Source organism: Pristiophorus japonicus, chromosome 3 (assembly GCF_044704955.1).
Source record: "Pristiophorus japonicus isolate sPriJap1 chromosome 3, sPriJap1.hap1, whole genome shotgun sequence".
Lineage (NCBI taxonomy): Eukaryota > Metazoa > Chordata > Chondrichthyes > Pristiophoridae > Pristiophorus > Pristiophorus japonicus.
Window position 1 is genome coordinate 324,547,516 of NC_091979.1, and position 14,736 is coordinate 324,562,251.

A 14,736-nucleotide genomic window follows, 5' to 3' on the forward strand; every position below is an offset into this window, starting at 1 on the left:
CACTAGGACACTGGGACACTGGGACACTGAGGCACTGAGACACAGAGACACTAGGACACTAGGACACTGGGACACTGGGACACTGAGACACAGAGACACTAGGACACTGGGACACTGGGACACTGGGACACTGAGGCACTAGGACACTGGGACACTGAGACACTGAGACACTGAGACACAGAGACACTAGGACACTAGGACACTGGGACACTGGGACACTGAGACACAGAGGCACTAGGACACTGGGACACTGGGACACTGAGACACAGAGACACTAGGACACTGGGACACTGGGACACTGAGACACTGAGAAACAGAGACACTAGGACACTAGGACACTGGGACACTGGGACACTGAGACACAGAGACACTAGGACACTGGGACACTGGGACACTGGGACACTGGGACACTGAGACATTAGGACACTGGGACACTGAGACACTGAGACACTGAGACACTGAGACAATAGGACACTGGGACACTGAGACACTGATACACTGAGACACAGAGACACCAGGACACTGGGACACTGGGACACTGGGACACTGGGACACAGAGACACTAGGACACTGGGACACTGGGACACTGGGACACTGATACACAGGGACACTAGGACACTGGGACACTGGGACACTGAGACACTAGGACACAGAGACACTAGGACACTGGCACACTGGGACACTGGGACACTGAGACACAGAGACACTAGGACACTGGGACACTGAGACACTGAGACAAAGAGACACTAGGACACTAGGGCACTGGGACACTGGGACAATGAGTCACAGAGACACTAGGACACTGGGTCACTGGGACACTGGGACACTGAGACACTAGGACACTGGGACACTGAGACACTGAGACACTGAGACACAGAGACACTAGGACACTAGGACACTGGGACACTGGGACACTGGGACACTGGGACACTGGGACACTGAGACACTAGGACACTGGGACACTGGGACACTGAGACACTGAGACACAGAGACACTAGGACACTAGGACACTGGGACACTGGGACACTGAGGCACTGAGACACAGAGACACTAGGACACTAGGACACTGGGACACTGGGACACTGAGACACAGAGACACTAGGACACTGGGACACTGGGACACTGGGACACTGAGGCACTAGGACACTGGGACACTGAGACACTGAGACACTGAGGCACAGAGACACTAGGACACTAGGACACTGGGACACTGGGACACTGAGACACAGAGGCACTAGGACACTGGGACACTGGGACACTGAGACACAGAGACACTAGGACACTGGGACACTGGGACACTGAGACACTGAGAAACAGAGACACTAGGACACTAGGACACTGGGACACTGGGACACTGAGACACAGAGACACTAGGACACTGGGACACTGGGACACTGGGACACTGGGACACTGAGACATTAGGACACTGGGACACTGAGACACTGTGACACTGAGACACAGAGACACTAGGACACTAGGACACTGGGACACTGGGACACTGAGACACAGAGACACTAGGACACTGGGACACTGGGACACTGGAACACTGAGACACTGAGACACAGAGACACTAGGACACTGGGACACTGGGACACTGGGTCACTGAGACACTAGGACACTGGGACACTGGGACACGGAGACACTGAGAGACAGAGACACTAGGACACTAGGACACTGGGACACTGGGACACTGAGACACAGAGACACTAGGGCACTAGGACACTGGGACACTGGGACACAGAGACACTAGGACACTAGGACACTGGGACACTGTGACACTGAGACACGGAGACACAGGGACACTAGGACACTGGGACACTGGGACACTGAGACACTGAGACACAGATACACTAGGACACTGCGACACAGGGACACTGAGACAATGAGACACTAGGACACTGGGACACTGAGACACTGAGACACTGAGACACAGGGACACTAGGACACTGGGATACTGGGACACTGAGACACATAGACACTAGGGCACTAGGACACTGGGGCACTGGGACACTGAGACACTGAGACACAGAGACACTAGGACACTGGGACACTGGGACACTGAGACACTGAGACACTAGGACACTAGGACACTGGGACACTGGGACACTGAGACACTGAGACACAGAGACACTAGGACACTGGTACATTGGGACACTGAGACACTGAGACACAGAGACACTAGGACACTGGGACACTGGGACACTGAGACACAGAGACACTAGGACACTGGGACACTGGGGCACTGGGACACTGAGACACAGAGACACTAGGACACTGGGACACTGGGACACTGAGACACTGAGACACAGAGACACTAGGACACTGGGACACTGGGACACTTGGACACTGAGACACTAGGACACTAGGACACTGGGACACTGGGACACTGAGACACTGAGACACAGAGACACTAGGACACTAGGACACTGAGACACAGAGACACTAGGACAATAGGACACTGGGACACTGGGACACTGAGACACAGAGACACTAGGACACTGCGACACTGGGACACTGGGACACTGAGACACAGAGACACTGAGACACTGAGACAATAGGACACTGGGACACTGAGACACTGATACACAGAGACACCATGACACTGGGACACTGGGACACTGGGACACTGAGACACAGAGACACTAGGACACTGGGACACTGGGACACTGGGACACTGGGACACTGATACACAGGGACACTAGGACACTGGGACACTGGGACACTGAGCCACTAGGACACAGAGACACTAGGACACTGGCACACTGGGACACTGGGACACTGAGACACAGAGACACTAGGACACTGGGACACTGAGACACTGAGACAAAGAGACACTAGGACACTAGGACACTGGGACACTGGGACAATGAGACACAGAGACACTAGGACACTGGGACACTGGGACACTGGGACACTGAGACACTAGGACACTGGGACACTGAGACACTGAGACACTGAGACACAGAGACACTAGGACACTAGGACACTGGGACACTGGGACACTGGGACACTGGGGCACTGAGACACTAGGACACTAGGACACTGGGACACTGGGACACTGAGACACTGAGACACAGAGACACTAGGACACTAGGACACTGGGACACTGGGACACTGAGGCACTGAGACACAGAGACACTAGGACACTAGGACACTGGGACACTGGGACACTGAGACACAGAGACACTAGGACACTGGGACACTGGGACACTGGGACACTGAGGCAGTAGGACACTGGGACACTGAGACACTGAGGCACTGAGACACAGAGGCACTAGGACACTGGGACACTGGGACACTGAGACACAGAGACACTAGGACACTGGGACAATGGGACACTGAGACACTGAGAAACAGAGACACTAGGACACTAGGACACTGGGACACTGGGACACTGAGACACAGAGACACTAGGACACTGGGACACTGGGACACTGGGACACTGAGACATTAGGACACTGGGACACTGAGACACTGAGACACTGAGACACTGAGACACAGAGACACTAGGACACTAGGACACTGGGACACTGGGACACTGAGACACAGAGACACTAGGACACTGGGACACTGGGACACTGGAACACTGAGACACAGAGACACAGAGACACTAGGACACTGGGACACTGGGACACTGGGTCACTGAGACACTAGGACACTGGGACACTGAGGCACTGAGACACTGAGACACTAGGACACTAGGACACTGGGACACTGGGACACTGAGACACTGAGACACAGAGACACTAGGACACTGGGACATTGGGACACTGAGACACTGAGACACAGAGACACTAGGACACTGGGACACTGGGACACTGGGACACTGAGACACAGAGACACTAGGACACTGGGACACTGGGGCACTGGGACACTGAGACACAGAGACACTAGGACACTGGGACACTGGGACACTGAGACACTGAACACAGAGACACTAGGACACTGGGACACTGGGACACTTGGACACTGAGACACTAGGACACTAGGACACTGGGACACTGGGGCACTGAGACACTGAGACACAGAGACACTAGGACACTAGGACACTGAGACACAGAGACACTAGGACACTAGGACACTGGGACACTGGGACACTGAGACACAGAGACACTAGGACACTGCGACACTGGGACACTGGGACACAGAGACACAGAGACACTGAGACACTGAGACAATAGGACACTGGGACACTGAGACACTGATACACTGAGACACAGAGACACCAGGACACTGGGACACTGGGACACTGGGACACTGGGACACAGAGACACTAGGACACTGGGACACTGGGTCACTGGGACACTGGGACACTGATACACAGGGACACTAGGACACTGGGACACTGGGACACTGAGACACTAGGACACAGAGACACTAGGACACTGGCACACTGGGACACTGGGACACTGAGACACAGAGACACTAGGACACTGGGACACTGAGACACTGAGACAAAGAGACACTAGGACACTAGGGCACTGGGACACTGGGACAATGAGACACAGAGACACTAGGACACTGGGTCACTGGGACACTGGGACACTGAGACACTAGGACACTGGGACACTGAGACACTGAGACACTGAGACACAGAGACACTAGGACACTAGGACACTGGGACACTGGGACACTGGGACACTGGGACACTAGGACACTGGGACACTGGGACACTGGGACACTGAGACACTGAGACACAGAGACACTAGGACACTAGGACACTGGGACACTGGGACACTGAGGCACTGAGACACAGAGACACTAGGACACTAGGACACTGGGACACTGGGACACTGAGACACAGAGACACTAGGACACTGGGACACTGGGACACTGGGACACTGAGGCACTAGGACACTGGGACACTGAGACACTGAGACACTGAGACACAGAGACACTAGGACACTAGGACACTGGGACACTGGGACACTGAGACACAGAGGCACTAGGACACTGGGACACTGGGACACTGAGACACAGAGACACTAGGACACTGGGACACTGGGACACTGAGACACTGAGAAACAGAGACACTAGGACACTAGGACACTGGGACACTGGGACACTGAGACACAGAGACACTAGGACACTGGGACACTGGGACACTGGGACACTGGGACACTGGGACACTGAGACATTAGGACACTGGGACACTGAGACACTGAGACACTGAGACACAGAGACACTAGGACACTAGGACACTGGGACACTGGGACACTGAGACACAGAGACACTAGGACACTGGGACACTGGGACACTGGAACACTGAGACACTGAGACACAGAGACACTAGGACACTGGGACACTGGGACACTGGGTCACTGAGACACTAGGACACTGGGACACTGGGACACTGCGACACTGAGAGACAGAGACACTAGGACACTAGGACACTGGGACACTGGGACACTGAGACACAGAGACACTAGGGCACTAGGACACTGGGACACTGGGACACAGAGACACTAGGACACTAGGACACTGGGACACTGTGACACTGAGACACGGAGACACAGGGACACTAGGACACTGGGACACTGGGACACTGAGACACTGAGACACAGAGACACTAGGACACTGCGACACAGGGACACTGAGACACTGAGACACTAGGACACTGGGACACTGAGACACTGAGACACTGAGACACAGGGACACTAGGACACTGGGATACTGGGACACTGAGACACATAGACACTAGGGCACTAGGACACTGGGGCACTGGGACACTGAGACACTGAGACACAGAGACACTAGGACACTGGGACACTGGGACACTGAGACACTGAGACACTAGGACACTAGGACACTGGGACACTGGGACACTGAGACACTGAGACACAGAGACACCATGACACTGGTACATTGGGACACTGAGACACTGAGACACAGAGACACTAGGACACTGGGACACTGGGACACTGAGACACAGAGACACTAGGACACTGGGACACTGGGGCACTGGGACACTGAGACACAGAGACACTAGGACACTGGGACACTGGGACACTGAGACACTGAGACACAGAGACACTAGGACACTGGGACACTGGGACACTTGGACACTGAGACACTAGGACACTAGGACACTGGGACACTGGGACACTGAGACACTGAGACACAGAGACACTAGGACACTAGGACACTGAGACACAGAGACACTAGGACACTAGGACACTGGGACACTGGGACACTGAGACACAGAGACACTAGGACACTGCGACACTGGGACACTGGGACACTGAGACACAGAGACACTGAGACACTGAGACAATAGGACACTGGGACACTGAGACACTGATACACAGAGACACCAGGACACTGGGACACTGGGACACTGGGACACTGAGACACAGAGACACTAGGACACTGGGACACTGGGACACTGGGACACTGGGACACTGATACACAGGGACACTAGGACACTGGGACACTGGGACACTGAGCCACTAGGACACAGAGACACTAGGACACTGGCACACTGGGACACTGGGACACTGAGACACAGAGACACTAGGACACTGGGACACTGAGACACTGAGACAAAGAGACACTAGGACACTAGGACACTGGGACACTGGGACAATGAGACACAGAGACACTAGGACACTGGGACACTGGGACACTGGGACACTGAGACACTAGGACACTGGGACACTGAGACACTGAGACACTGAGACACAGAGACACTAGGACACTAGGACACTGGGACACTGGGACACTGGGACACTGGGGCACTGAGACACTAGGACACTAGGACACTGGGACACTGGGACACTGAGACACTGAGACACAGAGACACTAGGACACTAGGACACTGGGACACTGGGACACTGAGGCACTGAGACACAGAGACACTAGGACACTAGGACACTGGGACACTGGGACACTGAGACACAGAGACACTAGGACACTGGGACACTGGGACACTGGGACACTGAGGCACTAGGACACTGGGACACTGAGACACTGAGGCACTGAGACACAGAGGCACTAGGACACTGGGACACTGGGACACTGAGACACAGAGACACTAGGACACTGGGACAATGGGACACTGAGACACTGAGAAACAGAGACACTAGGACACTAGGACACTGGGACACTGGGACACTGAGACACAGAGACACTAGGACACTGGGACACTGGGACACTGGGACACTGAGACATTAGGACACTGGGACACTGAGACATTGAGACACTGAGACACTGAGACACAGAGACACTAGGACACTAGGACACTGGGACACTGGGACACTGAGACACAGAGACACTAGGACACTGGGACACTGGGACACTGGAACACTGAGACACAGAGACACAGAGACACTAGGACACTGGGACACTGGGACACTGGGTCACTGAGACACTAGGACACTGGGACACTGGGACACTGAGACACTGAGAGACAGAGACACTAGGACACTAGGACACTGGGACACTGGGACACTGAGACACAGAGACACTAGGGCACTAGGACACTGGGACACTGGGACACTGAGACACAGAGACACTAGGACACTGGGACACTGGGACACTGGGACACTGAGACACTAGGACACTGGGACACTGAGACACTGAGACACAGAGACACTAGGACACTAGGACACTGGGACACTGGGACACTGAGACACAGAGACACTAGGACACTGGGACACTGGGACACTGAGACACTGGGGCACTGAGGCACTAGGACACCAGGACACTGGGACACTGGGACACTGAGACACTGAGACACAGATACACTAGGACACTAGGACACTGGGACACTGGAACACTGAGACACAGAGACACTAGGACACTGGGACACTGGGACACTGGGACACTGGGACACAGAGACACTAGGACACTAGGACACTGGGACACTGGGACACTGAGGCACTGAGACACAGAGACACTAGGACACTAGGACACTGGGACACTGGGACACTGAGACACAGAGACACTAGGACACTGGGACACTGGGACACTGGGACACTGAGGCACTAGGACACTGGGACACTGAGCCACTGAGACACTGAGACACAGAGACACTAGGACACTAGGACACTGGGACACTGGGAGACTGAGACACAGAGGCACTAGGACACTGGGACACTGGGACACTGAGACACAGAGACACTAGGACACTGGGACACTGGGACACTGAGACACTGAGACACAGAGACACTAGGACACTGGGACACTGGGACACTGGGACACTGAGACATTAGGACACTGGGACACTGAGACACTGAGACACTTAGACACAGAGACACTAGGACACTAGGACACTGGGACACTGGGACACTGAGACACAGAGACACTAGGACACTGGGACACTGGGACACTGGAACACTGAGACACAGAGACACAGAGACACTAGGACACTGGGGCACTGGGACACTGGGACACTGAGACACTAGGACACTAGGACACTGGGACACTGGGACACTGAGACACTGAGAGACAGAGACACTAGGACACTAGAACACTGGGACACTGGGACACTGAGACACAGAGACACTGGGGCACTAGGACACTGGGACACTGGGACACTGAGACACAGAGACAATAGGACACTGGCACACTGGGACACTGGGACACTGAGACACTAGGACACTGGGTCTCTGAGACACTGAGACACAGAGACACTAGGACACTAGGACACTGGGACACTGGGACACTGAGACACAGAGACACTAGGACACTGGGACACTGGGCCACTGAGACACAGCGACACTATGACACTTGGGTACTGGGACACTGAGACACTGAGACACAGAGACACTAGGACACTGGGACACTGGGACACTGGGACACTGAAACACTCGGACACCAGGACACTGGGACACTGGGACACTGAGACACTGAGACACAGATACACTGGGACACTAGGACACTGGGACACTGGGACACTGAGACACTGAGACATTAGGACACTGGGACACTGAGACACAGAGACACTAGGACACTGGGACACTGAGACACTGAGACACTGAGACACAGAGACACTAGGACACTGGGACACTGGGACACTGGGACACTGAGACACAGAGACACTAGGACACTGGGACATTGGGACACTGAGACACTGAGACACTAGGACACTGGGACACTGAGACACTGAGACACTGAGACACAGAGACACTAGGGCACTCGGACACTGGGACACTGGGACACTGAGACACAGAGACACTAGGACACTGGGACACTGAGACACTGAGACAAAGATACACTAGGACACTAGGACACTGGGACACTGGGACAATGAGACACAGAGACACTAGGACACTGGGACACTGGGACACTGGGACACTGAGACACTAGGACACTGGGACACTGAGACACTGAGACACTGAGACACAGAGACACTAGGACACTAGGACACTGGGACACTGGGACAATGGGACACTGGGGCACTGAGACACTAGGACACTAGGACACTGGGACACTGGGACACTGAGACACTGAGACACAGAGACACTAGGACACTAGGACACTGGGACACTGGGACACTGAGGCACTGAGACACAGAGACACTAGGACACTAGGACACTGGGACACTGGGACACTGAGACACAGAGACACTAGGACACTGGGACACTGGGACACTGGGACACTGAGGCAGTAGGACACTGGGACACTGAGACACTGAGGCACTGAGACACAGAGGCACTAGGACACTGGGACACTGGGACACTGAGACACAGAGACACTAGGACACTGGGACAATGGGACACTGAGACACTGAGAAACAGAGACACTAGGACACTAGGACACTGGGACACTGGGACACTGAGACACAGAGACACTAGGACACTGGGACACTGGGACACTGGGACACTGAGACATTAGGACACTGGGACACTGAGACACTGAGACACTGAGACACTGAGACACAGAGACACTAGGACACTAGGACACTGGGACACTGGGACACTGAGACACAGAGACACTAGGACACTGGGACACTGGGACACTGGAACACTGAGACACAGAGACACAGAGACACTAGGACACTGGGACACTGGGACACTGGGTCACTGAGACACTAGGACACTGGGACACTGAGGCACTGAGACACTGAGACACTAGGACACTAGGACACTGGGACACTGGGACACTGAGACACTGAGACACAGAGACACTAGGACACTGGGACATTGGGACACTGAGACACTGAGACACAGAGACACTAGGACACTGGGACACTGGGACACTGGGACACTGAGACACAGAGACACTAGGACACTGGGACACTGGGGCACTGGGACACTGAGACACAGAGACACTAGGACACTGGGACACTGGGACACTGAGACACTGAACACAGAGACACTAGGACACTGGGACACTGGGACACTTGGACACTGAGACACTAGGACACTAGGACACTGGGACACTGGGGCACTGAGACACTGAGACACAGAGACACTAGGACACTAGGACACTGAGACACAGAGACACTAGGACACTAGGACACTGGGACACTGGGACACTGAGACACAGAGACACTAGGACACTGCGACACTGGGACACTGGGACACAGAGACACAGAGACACTGAGACACTGAGACAATAGGACACTGGGACACTGAGACACTGATACACTGAGACACAGAGACACCAGGACACTGGGACACTGGGACACTGGGACACTGGGACACAGAGACACTAGGACACTGGGACACTGGGTCACTGGGACACTGGGACACTGATACACAGGGACACTAGGACACTGGGACACTGGGACACTGAGACACTAGGACACAGAGACACTAGGACACTGGCACACTGGGACACTGGGACACTGAGACACAGAGACACTAGGACACTGGGACACTGAGACACTGAGACAAAGAGACACTAGGACACTAGGGCACTGGGACACTGGGACAATGAGACACAGAGACACTAGGACACTGGGTCACTGGGACACTGGGACACTGAGACACTAGGACACTGGGACACTGAGACACTGAGACACTGAGACACAGAGACACTAGGACACTAGGACACTGGGACACTGGGACACTGGGACACTGGGACACTGGGACACTGAGACACTAGGACACTGGGACACTGGGACACTGAGACACTGAGACACAGAGACACTAGGACACTAGGACACTGGGACACTGGGACACTGAGGCACTGAGACACAGAGACACTAGGACACTAGGACACTGGGACACTGGGACACTGAGACACAGAGACACTAGGACACTGGGACACTGGGACACTGGGACACTGAGGCACTAGGACACTGGGACACTGAGACACTGAGACACTGAGACACAGATACACTAGGACACTGGGACACTGGGACACTGGGACACTGAGACACAGAGGCACTAGGACACTGGGACACTGGGACACTGAGACACAGAGACACTAGGACACTGGGACACTGGGACACTGAGACACTGAGAAACAGAGACACTAGGACACTAGGACACTGGGACACTGGGACACTGAGACACAGAGACACTAGGACACTGGGACACTGGGACACTGGGACACTGGGACACTGAGACATTAGGACACTGGGACACTGAGACACTGAGACACTGAGACACAGAGACACTAGGACACTAGGACACTGGGACACTGGGACACTGAGACACAGAGACACTAGGACACTGGGACACTGGGACACTGGAACACGGAGACACTGAGACACAGAGACACTAGGACACTGGGACACTGGGACACTGGGTCACTGAGACACTAGGACACTGGGACACTGGGACACTGAGACACTGAGAGACAGAGACACTAGGACACTAGGACACTGGGACACTGGGACACTGAGACACAGAGACACTAGGGCACTAGGACACTGGGACACTGGGACACAGAGACACTAGGACACTAGGACACTGGGACACTGTGACACTGAGACACGGAGACACAGGGACACTAGGACACTGGGACACTGGGACACTGAGACACTGAGACACAGAGACACTAGGACACTGCGACACAGGGACACTGAGACACTGAGACACTAGGACACTGGGACACTGAGACACTGAGACACTGAGACACAGGGACACTAGGACACTGGGATACTGGGACACTGAGACACATAGACACTAGGGCACTAGGACACTGGGGCACTGGGACACTGAGACACTGAGGCACAGAGACACTAGGACACTGGGACACTGGGACACTGAGACACTGAGACACTAGGACACTAGGACACTGGGACACTGGGACACTGAGACACTGAGACACAGAGACACCATGACACTGGTACATTGGGACACTGAGACACTGAGACACAGAGACACTAGGACACTGGGACACTGGGACACTGAGACACAGAGACACTAGGACACTGGGACACTGGGGCACTGGGACACTGAGACACAGAGACACTAGGACACTGGGACACTGGGACACTGAGACACTGAGACACAGAGACACTAGGACACTGGGACACTGGGACACTTGGACACTGAGACACTAGGACACTAGGACACTGGGACACTGGGACACTGAGACACTGAGACACAGAGACACTAGGACACTAGGACACTGAGACACAGAGACACTAGGACACTAGGACACTGGGACACTGGGACACTGAGACACAGAGACACTAGGACACTGCGACACTGGGACACTGGGACACTGAGACACAGAGACACTGAGACACTGAGACAATAGGACACTGGGACACTGAGACACTGATACACAGAGACACCAGGACACTGGGACACTGGGACACTGGGACACTGAGACACAGAGACACTAGGACACTGGGACACTGGGACACTGGGACACTGGGACACTGATACACAGGGACACTAGGACACTGGGACACTGGGACACTGAGCCACTAGGACACAGAGACACTAGGACACTGGCACACTGGGACACTGGGACACTGAGACACAGAGACACTAGGACACTGGGACACTGAGACACTGAGACAAAGAGACACTAGGACACTAGGACACTGGGACACTGGGACAATGAGACACAGAGACACTAGGACACTGGGACACTGGGACACTGGGACACTGAGACACTAGGACACTGGGACACTGAGACACTGAGACACTGAGACACAGAGACACTAGGACACTAGGACACTGGGACAATGGGACACTGGGACACTGGGGCACTGAGACACTAGGACACTAGGACACTGGGACACTGGGACACTGAGACACTGAGACACAGAGACACTAGGACACTAGGACACTGGGACACTGGGACACTGAGGCACTGAGACACAGAGACACTAGGACACTAGGACACTGGGACACTGGGACACTGAGACACAGAGACACTAGGACACTGGGACACTGGGACACTGAGGCACTAGGACACTGGGACACTGAGACACTGAGGCACTGAGACACAGAGGCACTAGGACACTGGGACACTGGGACACTGAGACACAGAGACACTAGGACACTGGGACAATGGGACACTGAGACACTGAGAAACAGAGACACTAGGACACTAGGACACTGGGACACTGGGACACTGAGACACAGAGACACTAGGACACTGGGACACTGGGACACTGGGACACTGAGACATTAGGACACTGGGACACTGAGACATTGAGACACTGAGACACTGAGACACAGAGACACTAGGACACTAGGACACTGGGACACTGGGACACTGAGACACAGAGACACTAGGACACTGGGACACTGGGACACTGGAACACTGAGACACAGAGACACAGAGACACTAGGACACTGGGACACTGGGACACTGGGTCACTGAGACACTAGGACACTGGGACACTGGGACACTGAGACACTGAGAGACAGAGACACTAGGACACTAGGACACTGGGACACTGGGACACTGAGACACAGAGACACTAGGGCACTAGGACACTGGGACACTGGGACACTGAGACACAGAGACACTAGGACACTGGGACACTGGGACACTGGGACACTGAGACACTAGGACACTGGGACACTGAGACACTGAGACACAGAGACACTAGGACACTAGGACACTGGGACACTGGGACACTGAGACACAGAGACACTAGGACACTGGGACACTGGGACACTGAGACACTGGGGCACTGAGGCACTAGGACACCAGGACACTGGGACACTGGGACACTGAGACACTGAGACACAGATACACTAGGACACTAGGACACTGGGACACTGGAACACTGAGACACAGAGACACTAGGACACTGGGACACTGGGACACTGGGACACAGAGACACTAGGACACTAGGACACTGGGACACTGGGACACTGAGGCACTGAGACACAGAGACACTAGGACACTAGGACACTGGGACACTGGGACACTGAGACACAGAGACACTAGGACACTGGGACACTGGGACACTGGGACACTGAGGCACTAGGACACTGGGACACTGAGCCACTGAGACACTGAGACACAGAGACACTAGGACACTAGGACACTGGGACACTGGGAGACTGAGACACAGAGGCACTAGGACACTGGGACACTGGGACACTGAGACACAGAGACACTAGGACACTGGGACACTGGGACACTGAGACACTGAGACACAGAGACACTAGGACACTGGGACACTGGGACACTGGGACACTGAGACATTAGGACACTGGGACACTGAGACACTGAGACACTGAGACACAGAGACACTAGGACACTAGGACACTGGGACACTGGGACACTGAGACACAGAGACACTAGGACACTGGGACACTGGGACACTGGAACACTGAGACACAGAGACACAGAGACACTAGGACA